General features: G+C 45.0%; 1 protein-coding gene across 3 annotated transcripts in view; it reads right to left on the reverse strand.

Moving 5' to 3' along the window:
• LOC126239825 (nectin-4-like) overlaps positions 1 to 4,921 on the reverse strand; it is a 470,862-nt gene extending 465,941 nt beyond the window's left edge. For 2 of the 3 annotated variants that reach the window (XM_049947887.1, XM_049947889.1), the window contains exon 1: positions 4,680 to 4,921. The gene's annotated coding sequence lies outside the window, so the exon portion shown is untranslated. The remainder of the gene's footprint in view (positions 1 to 4,679) is intronic. The other variant, XM_049947888.1, reaches the window with a different exon arrangement.
• Between the last annotated feature and the right edge of the window lie 7,813 nt (positions 4,922 to 12,734).

The raw sequence follows: 12,734 nt of genomic DNA on the forward strand, positions 1-12,734 counted from the left end.
GCATCACTGCAGACTTTTAAAGAAGGTCCGACCATACAGTATAGGTTCCCCAGTACGTTGTCGCCAATAGCGAGTGTTCGTCAGAGACAAGGATATCTTCAGGAGTGTCCAAAGGACGTTGGTCAGGACTACCTTTATTTTCTATACACGTAAATGATCTGACGGGTATGGTGAGCGGCAACCTGCGTCTGTTTGCTGACGAAGTTGTGGTGTATGGGAAGGTGTGGTTTTAGAGTAACTGCAGGAGAGGATACAAGATGACTTAGAATTCCATTTCATGTGATGAATGGCAGCTTACTCTAAATATACGACCAGAAATTGAAAGCTAATACTCATGAGAAGGAATAACATTCCTGTAATGTTCGAATACAGCATTAGTAGAGTGGTGTTTGACGCACGTCGATTAACTATGTAGGCGTAACGTGTGAAAGTGATTTGAAATGAAACAGGGAGGTAAGCATGGTAATGAGAACGGCGAATGGTCGACTTCGGGTTTTTGGGAGAGTCTTAGGGAACTGTGGCTCATCTACAAAGGGGTCTTTGTAGAGGACGCTTGAGTCACCCATTCTTCCGTGTCTGGGATCCGCACCAGATCGGACTAAAGCAAGAAATCGAAGCATTTGAGATGCATGCTGACAGATTTGTTACCGGTAAGTTCGATCAACACTCGAGTGTTACTGAGATGCTTAGTGAACCCAAAATGGTAATCCCTGGAGGCGTTCTTTTCGCGAGACGCTGACGAGGAAGTCTAGAAAAAATGGCTCTGAGCACTGTGGGACGTAACATCTGAGGTCATCAGTCCCCTAGAACTTAGAACTACTTGAACCTAACTAACCTAAGGACATCACACACATCCATGTCCGAGGCGGGATTCGAACCTGCGACCGTAGCAGTTGCGCGGTTCCGGACTGAAGCGCCTAGAATCGCTCGGACACAGCGGCCGGCTTTAGAGAACAGGCATTGGTAGTCGACTGCAGAACGATTCTACTGCCTGCAACGCCCATTTCGCGTAAGAACCGCGAAGACAAGGCAAGAGAAATGGGTAGTACGGTGGCATGTAGGCGGTTGTTCTTTTATGAAAGGAAATTAGCAGTCGTGATAGATGGTACGCTCCGCCATATACCTTGCGTTGGCTTGCGGATTATGGATGTAGATGTTGATGACCTCCTTCAAGGCGTTTACCGTTTTTAATGAAGACATTTCACTCTCGGCAACCGTAAAACGGGGAATAAATAGAACTGATATTTAGAGCGGCGACTAGATCCCTTGGCTTTGTATGGTCGGTGGAAGAGCGCCAACGTTTTACCCCCATCGTGAACCTAACTTTTCGACTCGAAAAGCGAGCGGTGTGTGTGCGTTAGAGAGAGGGAAAGAGAGAAGAGAGAGAGAGAGAGAGAGAGAGAGAGAGTAGGCAGCGTTCGCGGTTCATTAAGCAGAAACGGGTGGCGCGCTAGGCGTCAGTTAACGCACAGCCTGTGGCCGTGGACGTCAGATAACTACCCGCAGTAGCGGCAACGCGCTGTTCACGGCCTCAAGTTCACCGGCCACAGGAGTGTCAGTACTCGGACAGCGAAAATCGTACCGCAGCTGTCACCGCAACTCGCTCCTTTACCGATATTAGTACACGAGCTACGTCGATTCATCAGATCATGTACGACTACTGCTCTGACCTCAATACTGACTTTTGTGCCAACAGTGTTGGGCCGCAATCGAGTGACAAACTGAAATACAGCAGCATTGGTGAGCGCTGATTAAGACGTATACCTCCGCGTGTTTATTCTTGTAGTTACAGTGGTAATTAGGAGTCTGAGAAGCGACATTAGTGATACATGTAACAAACAACTGGCGACCACGCTGAAGATGAAGTGAAAGAATTCTTCTTTCTATCTTGGAAGCAAATTAACGCCTAGCGGAGTAAGCAAGTGAGATGCAAGAAGCAGACCAGCACAGTGAAAGAGGCCACTGCTCCCTAAAATAAGTTTGCAGGTACAAAACAAAGATTTTTATTAGAGGAAAAAATTTCTGTGGGTGATTCTGGAAGCGAATCGCGGGCTGTGGGAAAACAGGAAAAGAAGAGAATCGAAATGTTGGAGATGGTATGAGATAGAAGGATGAAGAAAATTTCGGGAACTGATGTGATAAGAAATGAGTAAGTCGTCCACAGAATCGGCGTGGAAAGGTATATGTGGGAAAATCTGACGTGAAAATGCGACAGAATGAAAGGGCTTGTAGTAAGACACAATGCAGTGTCTTCAAAGGTAATAGAATAAGTTGTACGAGGGGTAAATTCGCACAAATATTGAGGACCTGTCATGTAAGTGCTACTCAGAGATGAAGAGGTAGACACAGGAATGAGAAGAACTCGTGGCAGCCTGCAGGCCGCGTTGAACCACCCAGAAGTCTGATGAAAGAGGTTTAGTTTCACGGTCGGAAAGATTGCTTATAAATTCATGGTCCAAGGTATAAGAAACACTCTACTGATAGTCACTTTATCTAAATACTAAAAATTATAAAAAATGTGCAGTTCATTCGATTATAAATGGGGAAAGACATTTCGACAATCAATAGGATTATATTTTTTCCGATCCTGTCCATGAGATTCGCCTTTGCGTACTGCATGTTATCGACTACAGGACACTTCCAGCATGGAGAAGGGGTAGGACTTAGAATACAGTCTAGGAGATCCTGGAAGAGACTTATAGACTCCCTGGAATTAATGACCCTCCACAATACTTCAAGCTCCGGCACCAGATATGATATTATTAGCTGCTTCGACTTATTACCAAGCAATTATCAGACGATTTATTTAAGAAGAAAGCACCTGTACGATAATAAGGGGCTAGCCAAATTAATTACAAACTGAACGTCTATATATAATTATGTGCACCTGACTACGTTACCTAATAACTAGTGAAACGTGTTCAGGGACACATAAATCTGTAAAAATCTTTAATTTGTAACTTAGTTACCCAGTTTTTTACTAATCCTCTTTCTTTATGTTTTTAAATACATCTTCTAATGGCGATTTAACAAGTAGAAATTGCTAATGAGACCATTTCTGGGGCCTAATACTAAAATGTGTAATTTAAAAATAGCGTTCTAGGAGACGGCAATTGTCTTTATCTAATCACGCCAAGTTAGTTTTACTCTCTACAATTCTTCAAATTACTCCACAGTCAAACTATATCGATCGTTTGAAAAGATAAGCTGTATCGTAAAAATCTTAATACCGATCTAATTTGTAAAAGACGAAATCCGCTTTTGAAATTTCCAATTGAGAATAAGTAAAACCACTATATCTCATTGTATTTCGAAAGGTCATTCCTTATCACTTGTCTCTTAAATTGTCAATCGATTCCGGCTGCCGTGTCGGCCAAACATCCACAGCCGTGCCAGTTACCCATTAGCGGACGAACGGTGAACTGATACATAGCTTGTACTGAGCCATTTACATTCGCGGATGGTGCACTAACGACACAGTAAAGTATGTCAGTATGTGCGATGTTAAGGCGTATATGGACTTTAACGTGTACGTCATCGACGCCAAAGTACTCAATAACGGTAAGTGCCGTAGAACGCAGATCTAGAATCATGGCGTGACGGTGACGCCCTGGATTAATACCCGGGTCGATCATCGTTCATTTCATGGCCTGTGCATCAAGAGTCAGGTTTTACCCTTTTCCATTTAGCCAAATGCCTTTGTGACTCGTCAAAAGAATAAGCGCGAGACTGGTTACCCTCGCCCCCTTCGTCCAATGAGAGCCTTTCCTTCGTCTCAAAGACACTGATATCGAAGATGCGAAAAGTTTTACCATCCTTTTATCAATGTTTGTGCTATTATTTTTGGCAAGTATATCGACTGGATAATAAAAGGCAAATATTTTGCGCTAGTTTCTATGGAGCGTATCCATTTGAGAGCTCACTTGCCAATCTCTCTTTCCTTAACTGCTCAATATCCTTCCGTCAGATACGTTTGTATCTTTACCAGGAAAAAAGAAGTTTGAAAATGTTACTCCCATTCATGTCATCAGAGACATAACGGAAGATCAAATTAAACATATATGAGACAGGATCCTGTTTACGAAGTTATGGAGTATACTGGAACCCCGGTAAAGCACGATTAGGATGCCCAGATGGCAAAGATAATAATGTACCTCGTGAATATTACTTTTGTTTTACGCTATCCACAATGGTTTTGATACGTACGCATGTAGTATATTAATAGAGTCTTTAAACCAACCATGTTTATTCGTTCAGTACAGCGTTTGGATTGCATTCAAAAAGTACAGATATTAGTCAACTATATGTCGAAGGCTGCATACATTTTACATGCATGTTGGTTGTGAAAGCTTTATAAGCTCTTCCATGTAATATTTTATATAAATGTGGAATGTACAAAATATTTTTCTCTGTGTACAGGCCACAGAACGTCGACCCGTTCTGTAACATGATAGTGTGATTTGAGTACATTAGAAAATCAGACTTTTAACAGCTGGGATCAGTTGCTGTCCAAGCAGGAGCTGTCAGCAGTAGATGAGCTCTTCCGGGACAGAATGAGCTCTTGATCAAATGGGGAGTGGCCGTCTGACGAACGAAGGAAAGCTAAGAAAGCGTTTCATTATGGCTGCGCGAAACAGAAGGGCGAATTAAAAAAGCAGCTAACGTTTTTGAAATATTACCGTTTTAGAATAGCGCGTTCAGCGGTACGTTTCTCCACGAAGTCTTTCGGCGGCTCATAGAGGATCTTGCGCGGGCACTGTTCGGCGGTCGTGGTTTCCTTGGAGACACCTGCCGCCCGCCGCGGTGGGCACTCCGCCGACCGGCGGCTCACCTGCTACTGTGCGCTGCGCGGGTTGCCTGCCGCTGCCAGGGTAGGCGCGCCGCGAGACGCGCGTCTGCAAATCCACGACCGCGCGCTCCGCCTGCCCAGCCAACACTGCGCGGTCCGCGAACTGCGCGCCGCGCGCAGCCTCCAGACCGCCGCTGCTGCCACCTGCCGGAAGCCGCCGGAACGCGAGCCTCCGACCGCGTCGGCGGGATTAGCGGAAGGCGGCTGTTTGTCGGCGGCGGTGACGGCGTCGCCGGCTGGGCAGTCGTTATGGGCTTTCTCGCCCTGATACCGACAACGAGTTTAACACCTCGCATGACGCCCAACATCAGGAATTTGTTTCGTCGTCATATTCCTCTGCAGACCACCTTGCACTATGTGGATTAGGGTGCTTCCTGTGCCAATATCACAACTAGGGAAAGATTGTTGGGAAGCCTCTGTGCGAGCTCAAATCTCTAACCTTTATGTTCATGAGATATATGTAAGAGGATGCATTACATTCACTGACTCATCTAGGAATGTATGCTCTCGGAATTTTCTCCGTGAACCACATCCTGATACACAGCTTGTAACGTGCCAGGCTGAATCCTTGTATTACTGCCACATAAAGTTCACGTCACAACCGGATGCAGTGAAACATTTCCACACCCAGTAGATAGTGCGCAGTGTTCCTGACCTACCTTGCTTTGCTTATTCAACACTGTCTTCTCGGTAGCTGCGTCCGCCTCACCTAAATGACACTGCAATTAAGAAGCCAGGATCCTAGATTATCTTATCCAAATTCAAAAGTCAAGACCGTATTCATTGTTGAACATTTATGACAACCACAGTGCGATTTATTTGTTATCACTGACACACATAACATTCATGTGACCAGGCCTCTTACACTTAATAATCGTCACATTAGGTAGGTCAAAAACTCCCAGTCTTTAACAATGTTCGATATACGCGTTAAATGTTCAAAGCCGAATACAATTACACTTTTTTGCTACCGACCGGAAAAGATAAGCTTCTGTTTCAAGTATTATCACATCACATTCCGCCACCGACTTGCCGCACTTTCGCTCCATGAGAATCTGACCGAGAACTAACTTAGAACTGCACGAGCTCGGACCTTATATGGACGAGTGCTTGAATATTTCACTGTTTCTGTTAATATATTCTAGCTTATAATTTCCCAGGGTTAAAATTATCCTTTCTAATTGGTTTTGAAGTTAACTATTGGGTTTTTTGCTTAAATAACATGAGTTAGCTGTATGAATTTAAATACGCTGAACTAACTTGTGCATCTGCAGTGGGAATTCCCGACTTATAGCCATGGCAGCCGTCTTGAACAATAATTTTTACTTATTCAGATTTACTTAATTCTTAAGTAATGCACTTACAAAGTTGAGACTGGAGTCATTTTATGTAGAAAAATATAGGTAGCAAAAGTATCAAAACAGATCTCGGAATTATTCAGTAGTTTGGTCACAATTGGCACTGAAAGTCTTAATATCTATTTAACTAATAGTCTTTAGGTTAATTTAAATACTTTGTTGCAATCAGTAAAATTTAGGCTTTCTATTGGATGCAGTCTTAAAGCTGAACTCGATCTATTAGCTCACTCGAATTTTACTTAATATTTATTGCACAATATACGTCATTGTTCATAACTTTTAATAGGATACATTTCCACTAAAACTAATTAGCTCATTTCTTTCAGAATAGACATTAGAATGTACTGAAATCATAGATTTTACTAGGGTAATTTCATTTAAACTATTTCTGAATTCTGTGCTATGAGGCTGGAGGCCACAGAATCTGTAGTCGGAATCTGAGTAGAGAAAATGAAAAGAAATAAAAGTTCATTGCTTAACTAAGTTACTGAAGGAGTGTAAAAGCAAAACAGGATAGCAGTGGGCAACCCTGCTTCGTTACAAGCTCCTTTCTTGCAGTGTGTGCCACAGGAGTCGGCCCAGAGAGTGGTGGAACGCCCTATGTTTGACCGGCTACGACTCGCCTCCTGAAGATGGTACCGAGCCGCACACTGCTAAGGATTTCCTGCTTTTGATTTATGTCAAGTATACTGACAACACGGAAAGACGACCAAAGCAACGTAGCAGTTTTGTGGTTGGAAGTAATTATGACTTTCACTTGTACAAAAATCAAGGCGCGATCTTTAATCCGTTGCACCTTGTGGTGTTTACGAAACCTGCATACTCAGTGCTATAGACAAACATTCAAACAAATCGTATTAATGAGTTTTATGACAAAATGAAAATTACAGTACTGAACTTTTGCAATTACGCAGATGTATCGTAATCAAAGGGTGACATACAAAATAAGTAATCTTCTTAAATATAGACTGTCCCGAATCTGTGCTGCATACAGAGTGCAAGCTGAGTTATCTAGTGTTGGCGATGCTACACAAGTGCCTAATCTTGAAGCTGCTATTCAGCTGGGTCACGTTGACGCTGCTATAGAACTGCGCCATCACCAGTCGGTCGCAGCGCTTGCGTCCTCTCCACATAGGTGTCACTGCTTTCGCATTGTCTTCCTGGAAATAGGTCGGTCAGTGTGCGATTGACTGAAGTCTTCTCACAGCCACTTCTTCTCTGTGGCGTGCCGGCGTTTGACATTACGCCATAACATACCCCATATTAAAAAATACTTATCTATTGGTACGCATGAATTAACCTAGTTAACTTAAAATCTATCCTTTCCTCGTATCACAGTCAAATAGTACTTTGTAGTAGAAGTAATTTAACTAAGTCTGACAGTGGTTCTGAAACCATTAAAGAACTAATTAGGTTGCAGGTTGAAACTTCCTGGAAGCTTAAAAATGTGTGCTGGACCGAGACTCGAACTCGAGAACATTGCCTTTCGTGGGCAAGTGCTATGCCATCCTTTTTTAAGGAAACGTGTACAAGTGATAATTCTAGAAACTGAGTGTTACAACAATAAAGGTGGCATTCAAAAAGTAAACAAAATAATAAAAATGTAAACCACTAATGCGATTCCAGCTAAAAAAAAGTCTTCAATAAAGGAAACTTGTTCTACTTGGTACTTCGCCAGCGTTCTCTGATATCTGCAACAGCGCCTTTGAAGGGAGACATTCTGCTTCGTTAGTGCCTCAAGGAAAACAGGAATCCTTGAAGTAGCCTGTCGTTTCCTTGTCTCATCGCTGACAAGGCAGGACGTTCAGCCGTAAGTGTGATGCGGCACAGAACATTAACCGCAGCTTGGCACTCCCCAAGTGAGTGGGGGGTTGACGAAAACTCAGCGTAAATAATTTGCGAAGAGCGTACGGTATCTCGGTGTGCGTTCGAGGGCATCGTGAGCATTTTGTAGGAACCACTAGTAATCAAGCTGCTCCGTCCCTGAAGATATATGCGACGGTAATTCCTTTGAACCATGTAAGCACATGATATTTTTCTGCGCGAAAGTAAGATTGATCTGTACAGAGGAGGGTCTGAGGGTCAGTCATATCAGGTGTGACCCGGAGGTAACAAGACAACATCTTCTGTGTTAGTCGCCTAACTCCGGACGACGATACGCATGCAAAACGATGTTCATCGGTATCCAAGAGGTGACAAACTGGGCAATAAGGTGAGCCTGCCAGTCCAATAGCGTGAAGCGGCTGTCGTGTCGCATATTTTTGTTGGCGATCTGATACCACTTCAAACGCACCGTGGTTGACAGAAAGTTATGGTGTATCGTTTTCCACACTTTTGGCCAATGAATCATAGGGTACTTGTTTTCCACCACGTTATGGGGAACAGCCCGCAGAAGATTGGTATAAAAATCTTTCGCCTTAGCTGGACGTGTGGCAGGGAGGTTTGAGCTGACGTAACTGTAATCAAGACTGAAGGTCGACACATAAGAGAGCTGTGGTGCGACGTGGGCAACCAACACCGGGGGACGTCAGAGACTGGCATCAGAACATGTAGTAAAGGACCCGTGAGAGAGGTATGTTTACTTCTGTGGCCCTGACGTTGACCAGTGCCAGCCCCCTTTTCGGCAATGGCAGGGTAAGAGTGTCGTATCGTATTTTAAATATATGATCTGCGGAAACGTAGTAACTGATGCCTGCCTGAAGCCGGCAACCTATCTGCAGCGGTAGTGGGAGGACTTGTGCCACGTTGTTGAGATTTGATGCCACGTAGAGGTTCAAGTATTCCACACAGCGTAGCTGATTCAAGTCCCGGGGCAGGTTCTGGTGCACCATCGTGCATATGATGTCGTAACCGTCGATAGTTTACTGAAGGTATTTTGCGTATATCCTTCGTGAACGTGATTCCCAAAATCAGAAACTGGTGGGAGGGGAGCGAGGGCTTCCGGTCCGAGACCACGCCTAATATCTAACGCCGCCGACTTGTTGATGTTCAGAAGACTGCCGGCAGCTTGTCCGTACCGCTCAATCCAGGTTAGTACGCTTTTAACTTCGTCATTGGAACGAACCAGCAGTAGCAGGTCGTCAGCGTATGCCCTATAACGAAAGGTGACGTTCCGCAACGTGATGCCCGATAGCCGATGGCTAAGTCCCCCGAGGAGTGGCTCGAGTGCGATTGCATAAAGGTAGGTAGAAAGGGGACAAACCTGTCGTAGAGACCTGTCCATCACTCGTAGGAGGAAGTTATGGTGCGCTCTATCAAATGCGCGCTTGAAATCGATGATCGCCGCTCTCAGTCGGCAGGAATAGGCGATCGGTATTAAGTCCCTGCAGTCTCCCCCATGCGACGTCTGTTCTGGGGCGAGGATCATCTATATCTACATCTACATCTACATGGTTACTCTGCAGTTAAGTGCCTGGAAGAGGGTTCATCGAACTGTTTTCATACGTCTTCTCTACCATTCCACTCTCGAATGGCGCGTGGGAAAAAGGAGCACCTAAATTTTTCCGCTCGAGCTTTAATTTCTCGTATTTTATTATGATGACCATTTCATCCCACGTAGGTGTGTGTCAACTAAATATTTTAGCATTCTGAAGAGACAGCAGGTGATTGACAGTTCGTAAATAGATCCCGTCGCAAAGCAAACCGCCTTTGTTTCAGTGACTGATACCCCAACTCGCATTTCATATCAGTGACACTCTCATCCCTATTGCTCGATAACACGAAACGAGCAGCTCTTCTTTGCACTTTTTCGATGTCCTCCGTCAGTCCTACCTCATAAGGATCCCATACCACGCAGCAATATTCCAGCGGAGGAAGGACAAGTGTAATGTAATCTGTCTCTTTAGCGGGTTTGTCGCATCCTCTGTGTGTTCCGCCAACGAAGCGCAGCTTTGTTTCGCCTTCCCCACAATATTATCTATTTGGTCGTTCCACTTTAAGTAGCTCGTAATTTTAATTCCTAGGTATTTAGTCGAATTGATTTGTACGATTTATCGTATACCCAAAATTTATTGAATTTCTTTTAGTACTCAACTGGATGACATCGCACTTTTCTTTGCTTAGTGATAATTTCCAATTTTCGCTCCATACAGAAATTCTCTCTACATCATTTTGTAATTGGAAGTGATCATCCGCAAAGTCGTCTTAATACGGCCCGCCATAAGCATGACCAAAATCTTGTAGTCGGCCTTCAGCATTGTGAGCAGCCTATAGACGTTAACTGATCGCTCTCCACCTGGCTTGTGTACCGGTATGAGAAGTCCTTCTACAAACGCTGGCGGCACAACCCAGTCTGGAGACATAAGTTCGCGGAACATAATGACCGAGCGTGGCAGGTCACCTTCGCCTTCTTCGAGTAGGACTTCCTCCGTTAGTGCATTTACGTTGGCCTTGGCGATAGCATGTGTTACCTGCTGTAACACTTCAGTAGTGGCCTCGTCATCAACGGTAAAGATGACGAAAAGGATCCTCCACCGCCTTTATATGGTTGCTTGGGTCGTACAGAAGCGATCGTCTTGTGTCCTGAGTTGTGTGATTAATTGTTGGCGATGGCGGGGCTTATCCGCCAGAACGTGGTGCATAGTGGGTTCCTCTGCGGCCGTTAGGTCGTGCCGTCGCGAGCGGACTACGGCACCTTCTAGTCTGCGCTTCGTCAATGATAGTATGTGAGCCTTGATTCTACCTAGGTCATGTTGTCTCTCCGGGGAGGGGTCTAAGGCGTCGATGTCCCTGAGTGTCGCGTAGTAAAAATCTAGAGTCCACCGATGCCACGCAGCCACGACGTTGCCAAACTGCATACGTGTCCTGCGCATTGCTGGTTTGACACAGAGAAGCCACCACTCCAGGGTCGAGGTGTATCGGGGGTGACTGCGTTCACAGTCAGTTCACGTTACTTCAACTTGCCGATGGCAATCGAGTTCCTGGAGGTGAGTTATATTAAGCTTCTAAAAGCCATTGCTGCGCCAGACTTGTTGGGGGAGGAGATGTACAGTGCAGATATACGCACTATGATTTGAATAGGCCTGAGGCCATTGTTCGGCGCCCACCACTCACTGTGTGAGGCCTTGAGACACGTATTTTCGATCTAGTAGGCTGGCCGAATGACTAGTAAGATGAGTATGGCTAGAGTGATTACTGTGGACTTTTTCTCACGTGTCGCACAAGTAAAGTTCTTGGATCATCGCTCCGAGTTCCGGACATGGCATGTAGTGTGCGATTTAGTCCTTGGGGTCAAGTACGCAATTAAAATCGCCGGCGAAGACGCTGTTTTCGTACCGGCCGAGGAAAAAGGGTGCCATATTCTTGGAGTAGAATCCGGCGCGGCCGTGACGTCTGGTGGAACCCGACGGAGCGTAAACATTAATGAAACGGGTGTTGAGCGCCGTAAGTGCTATTCCTCGAGCAGAGGGAAGATACGTGACATCAGTAACTTCAACACAATCAGGCACTAGTATTGCCACTCCGGTGTCTGCAGGACCACCGGGCGTCAAATATGGTGCGTAACCATAAAAGCTGGGGAGTGCGGTCGTTTTCACTTCTTGCAGGAAGCAAAATGAACTCCCAGGGCTCGTATTCTTTCTTTGAAGAGTTGGATCTTGACAGGAGAACTTTTTTTTTGGTCATCAGTCTACTGACTGGTTTGATGCGGCCCGCCACGAATTCCTTTCCTGTGCTAACCTCTGGATCTCAGAGTAGCACTTGCAACCTACGTCCTCAATTATTTGCTTGACGTATTCCAATCTCTGTCTTCCTCTACAGTTTTTGCCCTCTACAGCACCTTCTATTACCATGGGAGTCATTTTCTCATGTCTTAGCAGCTGTCCTATCATCCTGTCCCTTCTCCTTATGAGTGTTTTCCACATATTCCTTTCCTCTCCGATTCTGCATAGAACCTCCTCATTCCTAACCTTATCAGTCCACCTAATTTTCAACATTCGTCTATAGCACCACATCTCAAATGCTTCGATTCTCTTCTGTTCCAGCCCGCATCTCGTGGTCGTGCGGTAGCGTTCTCGCTTCCCACGCCCGGGTTCCCGGGTTCGATTCCCGGCGGGGTCAGGGATTTTCTCTGCCTCGTGATGGCTGGGTGTTGTGTGCTGTCCTTAGGATAGTTAGGTTTAAGTAGTTCTAAGTTCTAGGGGACTTATGACCACAGCAGTTGAGTCCCATAGTGCTCAGAGCCATTTGAACCATCTTCTGTTCCGGTTTTCCCACAGTCCATGTTTCACTACCATACAATGCTGTACTCCAGACGTACATCCTCAGAAATTTCTTCCTCAAATTAAGGCCGGTATTTGATATTAGTAGACTTCTCTTGGCCAGATATGCCGTTTTTGCCATAGGGAGTCTGCTTTTGACGTCCTCCTTGCTCCGTCCGTCATTGGTTATTTTACTGCCTAGGTAGCAGAATTTCTTAACTTCACTGACTTCGTGACCATCAATCCTGATGTTAAGTTTCTCGCTGTTCTCATTTCTACTACTTCTCATTACCTTCGTCTTTCTCCGATTTACTCTCAAACCATACTGTG

Source organism: Schistocerca nitens, chromosome 1 (genome assembly GCF_023898315.1).
Source record: "Schistocerca nitens isolate TAMUIC-IGC-003100 chromosome 1, iqSchNite1.1, whole genome shotgun sequence".
In the NCBI taxonomy this organism is placed as follows: domain Eukaryota; kingdom Metazoa; phylum Arthropoda; class Insecta; order Orthoptera; family Acrididae; genus Schistocerca; species Schistocerca nitens.